We start from the raw sequence: 7,289 nt of genomic DNA on the forward strand, positions 1-7,289 counted from the left end.
GTGAAAATCGAAAAATTGGAGTATCGAGCCATCATCAAGTACCTCTATTCAAAAGGGTTAAGAGGTAAGCAGATATACGAAGATATGCTTAATACCCTTGGTGATCAATGCCCTTCGTATGCGACCGTGAAAAATTGGACTGCAAGCTTCAAAAGAGGTAAATTTTTTATTGAAGATGATGACTGATCGGGAAGGCCAGTTTCTGTGTCAGTCCCCGAAAATATCGATGCAGTTCATGACATGATTTTATCAGACCGTCGAATTGGTCTAAAACGGATATCTGAAGCACTGAATATTTTATACGAACGCGTTCATCATAAAGTTCACGTCAATTTGGACATGAGAAAAATTGCTGCAAAATGGATCCCCAAATGTTTGAATGCTGACCAAAAGCGTGCAAGGGTAGAAGCATCGCCTTCGATCTGTGCTCGATTTGAAAGCGATGTAGTCTTCTTAAACCGAATTGTTACTATGGATGAAACTTGGGTACATTTCTACGATACAGAAGCAAAGCAACAATCGATGGAATGGCGACACTCTGGTTCTCTAAGACCTAAGAAGTTTCGTGTCAAACAATCTGCTGGAAAAGTTCTTGTTGCAGATTTTTGCGATTGCCGTGAAGTGATCATGATTGACTTTTTGGATAAGGGTAGAACAATAACCGGAGATTACTATTCGACATTACTGACCACTCTACGGGAAAAAATTGAAGAGAAAAGACGCGGAAAGCTATCCAAAGGTGTTTTGTTTTCGCAGGATAACGCCCCTGCACACAAATGTTCCCATGCAAAAAATTCGTGAATAAGGGTTTGAATTACTAGAACACCCCCCTTATTCCACCAGATTCCACCAGATTTGGCTCCATCCGACTATCATGTCTTTCCTCAACTGAAAAAAAGTTTAAAAAGTCGTAAATTTTCTTCCAACGAGGAGGTAATAAAAGCTGTGGAGGTCTGGTTTGCAGAGCAAGAAGAAACATTTTTTTGGAAAGGTCTAGAGATGTTCAGTATCTTTTGAGTTTATCGCGAGAGACAGACGGACAAACAGAGAGACGCGGCGAAGGATTTTATTTTACAATATGTAGGTACTATTTATTGGCTGGCTCTGTTGACATCTATTCTTCATTATTTTATCTGAAGGGTTCCTGAAAAACGATAGTATGTTTCAGTTGGTACAACTGGTTCATCGTCAGCGGTAGCATATATTAGAGGCAGTTTCAAAACGACACAGTTGAAACACCGAAACCTGGCACAATCAATGAGCACTTTCGCAATCAACCTTATTAAGGAGCAACTCGTTTACGGTACACGAAAATTCGGGATCTCTCATTAGGAATGCAAAGATTTCCAAAGAAAATTCGCATTCGTTAATGAATGAATATTTCAGGGTACAGAGCCCGGATCTCGGGGATAACCTTTGATTCATACCCGGCGAGTCCCTTGGACGCTTTTCTTTTGAAAGCAGGTTTTTTCTAATAACATTATGGAACGTTCGTCGTACGCCTGCAATTGACTGTGTCGAAATTGCATTCGAGAGGCGTTTTATGAAGGGAATCGTCTACTGGAAATCTTCCGGATTTTCCATCGGTCTCTCCTTTTATTTGCGCCTCAAATGATGGCCGTTATTGCCTATTTTACGGTTTTACACGGGATTTATCATCGTCGAAATGATTCCCGATTCATAACGGGCGATAATTTCTGCTTTCCATTGATTTTACAATGTCGAGGTTTATGTAATGTTATTCCCCATATTTTTCAACGATACAAATAGGGGATTCAACTTTGTTGACACTGATTCTTCTACCTTGCAATTCAGAATTGATACTGCCAAAGAAAATTGACTAGAGAAAAGCATCCATTGGTGAATGACGTTACGCTGAGTGGCATTGGTCATGATGTATATGGTGGGCACTGATTGCATTTTTCCATACGAATTATATCGAGAGATCTTCAGCCTATTTTTAAGAAAATTCGCTATTGAAGCAATTTTTATTAAGTAGGTAAACTAGTGACTGCAACTCAGTGCAGAAATTTCCAAATATCCTCATCTAGTGCAACTCTGGCTTTTCCAGTAGAATTCGCTATCTGCTTGGAATGTAGGCATTTCTGCAAGGTTGTTTCGTCAATCGGTCATTCATTCATTGCTGCCCACTCGCCAGTCAATGTGGTACACGCATTGGCGTAATAACACATTGAATAAATAGGCAATAATAGTTTTGAGGTTACATTTTTCGTCAGGAGAACCTGATCACAGAAAAGGCGTTATTGCTTTCTAACTTTGCGTGCGAGTTAAATCACAAATAATATATGTTCTATTTCATTACTGATTCAGAAAATTATTTTGTTGGTGTTTACGGATAGACTGAATGAAACGATGATAATATGGTGCTCACTTAGTGAAGTAATCATGGATTAAACATCTCTAAAATCAGGCGAAACTCACAATCTCTTTCACAGATCAACCACAATAGAAAAATGCTGTCGAAATAGATAGACATTGAAGTCAAGGGCGGCTCTAGTGTGGGGACCATAGGGGCTTGTTCCCTCCCTGCTCTTGCTCATTTAGACCATGTATCACATTCAGATCTTTCTGGGAGATACGATTTTCGAAAGTGGAACAATTTGAAAAATTGTCAAGACCGAACAGTTTCACCGAACTCGATAAAATTTCTAGATTTGTCCGTAGAAGAGTTACTCTTTTAGACTAAGTATCAGATCTACGAAGATTCTTCTGGGAGATATCTACGCGTGACGAGAGTTGTCTACCGAAAACTGCAGAAAAATATGGGGTCAGTTGAAAATTAGTCAAGATCTAACGGTTGCACCAAGGTCGATGAAATTTCAAGATTTATTACTAGAAGAGGTACTCATTCAGAATATTCATTACATTAAGATCTGTGATGATTTTTCTGGGAGAAACACTTTTTGAAACTACTTCAGAATCAGGTGTTATGAAATATGAATTTAAAAACCACATTTTTTGGAAGTTAATTATGTTTGTAATATATTGCTAGAGAATAGTAGATACCTACAAAAGCTATGAATCTTGTGTGTTACTTTCCACTCTCTCTTTACATAATACTGTGTATATAGATATATAACACAGTACTTCGGTACTGCCTGACTTCGATCTAATATTCCGAATGCAAAATAGCAATCTACATATTAAATTTATTGCAGATAGAGAGAATGAAATCTTTGGGCGAGCTCGATACAGTTTGTTCGGTTGAGCAAAGCGAATTTATCGAATCAAATCTTCGCTACGTAAGATCTGATCGATATTGTCGAAATTTTCGGTTAGACGGGCCCGTTTACGCAACGGAAATAGAAAAAAACAATCGATCTAGTTTCCGCTAACCAAACTTGGTAGAATTCCTCACAAGCGATCAGTGGCGGTCGAAGAAAAAACTAACATTCAACACGCTCACTCGATAAACGTGACCGTACATTGGAAAGTTGGCCAACAAAAACAGCAGTAATGTAACTAACATGTTTATTGTCAAGGATTTATAATAACTCACTAGTCAATTACCCTTTCGAGACTGTTACTTCTGATCGAGTTAGCTGAGCTTGAACTGGATAATTTCTTAGACGCTTCATTTGTCTGCATGAAAGAGCAGGAAATGAATGCCTAATCTAGTTTTCGGTACAGAAATGGTGGAAAAGTTACGAAATTGGATGTTTCTCAAGATAAATGACGTTGCATTCGAGCGGTTTTATCCCGGGCTGTATGAAAAATGAATTTTCAGAACGATATGAGTGTCAGCAGTGCAATATCAATTTTGATTTGCTACAATTAAAATTCAATTTCATCCGTAGGGCCATTAACAAGAGTATATTCATACTTCGATCGATATTGATTGATATATCTCTCCGACAGCACAAAAAAGCAAGTGTTTATATCTGAATCTACATAGGTGTACGTACTGTATAGTGTGAGTCTTTTACTCGTACAAATATACTAACAGTAGATTCTTGAGGTCAAAAGAAACACTTTTTTACCAAACCATTTTTTCCGATTCAGCCTTGATAAAAAGATATAGCCATTTTAAGTTTTCATAATGAGCTCTGTCACTACCGAAAAAACAAAATTCCCTTCAGAATAACTAGCTAAATCTGTGATACTACACATCTGCGGACCTTTTGAACAGAGTTGTATTCAGTCGAAGTATCCAATTTTTCAAATTTCACAGATACTTTCCAACTTCAAAACATCGAATTATTCGAAAACGGCGCATTATACGAGAAAATATGAAGAATTCTTTTATTTTACAAAAAAATTTTTGGTATTTTCATGGTACGTAGTGGTCATAATGGAAAAACTGGAAGAGGTGAGTGATATCTTGTGTTCGAAAAAGAATAATCAAATAAATGAAAATCTATATTCCGAAATTCATTTCATTTGATAAAACCGTTTGTAAGATAGAACTAAAAATAAATTTTTTATATGGTTTTTCAACAGCCTGTATCTTTTAAACCGAGACGATTTGGAAAAAATGGTAAAGGAAAAACGTGTTTCATTTGACTTCAAGAATCTACTGTTGAAATATTCGTCAAAGAATCACCCTGTATAGATGAATTAAATAACAGAGGACCAAGAACGCTGCCTTGCGGTACTCCATAGGTAAGACTTCTTTTGCTTAATTTTCCGTTCAATGATATCATTTGTATCCTGTCCGTTGAATAGTCTTCAATGAGATTAATTGCTCCTCGAAATCCTAATTCATAGGCTAGCTTGCATACAAAAAAAACTGTTAAATAAATTATTGATATTTTCTCCCTGTCGGCTGAAGACGTCGATGACCCTTCGCATCATGGCCAACGTCTGTCGACCCCTTCAAGCAATTTTGCCGTTATTGTAAGACAGAACACAGCTTCCAATTACGACGGCAAAACAAATAGCCTCTTTCACGCACCCTACCATCACCCACAGTCGGACAGGAATCGCATCAACCCATGATGAATATCTGAATTATGCATGATGTATGATCTATTCGAATTGAATTATAATGGTGTGATAAATCGGTATCGAAACTATATGTATAAAGTAATCTAACCAACTCCCGATGGTCGATATGCCAATTTGCCCACCGTTGAGAGTTGGCCGGATGGGTTTGGCCCTGAACGTGAGAACTGATGAGGAATAAACCAACTCTGCCGAAGATTGATTGAAACCGGAGTTAGACACACGTCCAGCCAGAAATTCCTAATTTGATTTATATTAGACTGCTATCTACCTTATGATAGACAGAGGAGGGTAAAGATGCCTTTCGCGAGATGCTGGCAAACGAGATAAAATGCTTTGGTCCATGGAGTGCGCGTTATTCGTTATGGTTATGAGATAATTAAAAAAGATGATCCTGAAAGAAGAGCTTCTTCTTGAAATTTTTATCAAAATAGACGAGAATGTATTGATATCTAGTTAGCCTTGACCAGTTCCATGCATACAAAAAATATTGAGTTACTATATCAACGAACAATAACTCATTAGAAGTGTCAGTGAGAAGTTTGAGGTCAAAAAAGTAAACCAGTGTTACGCAATGAATTAGAAGAAAGAAGATGTCCATCGAAATTGTGAAAATCGAAAAATTGGAGTATCGAGCCATTATCAAGTAACTCTATTTAAAAGGGTTAAGAGGTGAACAGATTTACGAAGATATGCCCTTGGTGATCAATGTCCTTCGTATGCGACCGTGAAAAATTGGACTGTCAGCTTCGAAAGAAGTAAATTTTCCATTGAAGATGATGACCGATCGGGAAGGCCAGTTTCTGTGTCAGTCCACGAAAATATCGATGCAGTTCATGACACGATTTTATCAGACCATCGAATTGGGCGGATATCTGAAGCACTGAATATTTCATACGAACGCGTTCATCATATAGTTCACGTCAATTTTGGAAAAATTGCTGCAAAATGGATCCCCAAATGTTTGGATGCTGACCAAAAGCGTGCAAGAAGCATTGCCTTCGATCCGTTCTCGATTTGAAAACGATGTAGACTCCTTAAACTGAATTGTTACTATGGATGAGACTTGGGTACATTTCTACGATACAGAAGCAAAGCAACAATCGATGGACTGGTGACACTCTGGATCTCCAAGACCTAAGAAGTTTCGTGTCTAAAAATCTGCTGGAAAAGTTCTTGCTTCAGTTTTTTGGGATTGCCATGTAGTAATCATGTTTGATCTTTTGGATAAGGGTAGAACAATAACCGGAGATTACTATTCGACATTACTGCAGGGGAAAAAATCAAAGAGAAAAGACGCGGAACGCTATCCAAAGGTGTTTTGTTTTTGCAGGACAACGCCCTTGCACACAAATCCCATGTTACCATGCAAAAATTCGTGATTTAGGGTTTGAATTATTAGAATACCCCTCTTATTCACCAGATTTGGCTCCATCCGACTATCATCTCTTTCCTCAACTAAAAAAGATTTCAAAAGGTCATATCCAATCCAAGACATCCTCTAACCTAACAACCAACAACGTAAAATCACAATTCGAGATCTCCTCAAAGAATTGTAGGGGAGCATCAGATGTTCCTTATTCAACCTGAGGATTTTCCAACGACATTCATCTTTTCAATCACGTAGAAATGCCCTGAATTTGGACAGTTTTAATTTCGTGGCGTTCCTCAAATCTATTCCACAACATTCCAACTGTACAAAATAAAGCCTTCGTGATATAAGGTACACCTGCCTCGTAGCATGCGGACGTCAATGTTCCACAGAAACAAAAACAGTGCTTCATACAAAAAAAGAATTAAAAAAATTTTGATCCGAGAGTGCATTGGGTTGTTAGGTGTATCTTTCGAGAGATTTGATTAAGTTTTATTGGTTTTCTGGTGTCTACAAATAGTAGATATAGATACATTAAAAGTTACCCCTAGGACAACGTATCAAATCCATATAGCAAAGCGATATAACCTTGCTTCATCGACTTGGACGGATTCTTCCCGAGGTCGGAAGTTGGGATGAACAAAATATGAATTTGAATTTCGAAGAGCCCCGTTGAAAGTTCATTTTAAACAGGTTTCCATCGAACCCAATTTCCCCCATCGGGGGAGAAGGATATCCAATCCATATTGAAATAACCCGAAGTTTCGGTTAATGTTTACCGAAATTCTGCGAGCGGTTCAAGTAGAGTAATGTTCGAAGTTAATTTAATATTTAAACATTATGTGGAAAGTTTTCATTCCAGGTGCATCAAAGCATCTGCCTCCATTACAGCCCACTTGTTCTAATTGCTAAACTTTTTCAATTTGACATTCCACTATGAGGAAGGTTTTTG

Source organism: Coccinella septempunctata, chromosome 2 (genome assembly GCF_907165205.1).
Source record: "Coccinella septempunctata chromosome 2, icCocSept1.1, whole genome shotgun sequence".
Lineage (NCBI taxonomy): Eukaryota > Metazoa > Arthropoda > Insecta > Coleoptera > Coccinellidae > Coccinella > Coccinella septempunctata.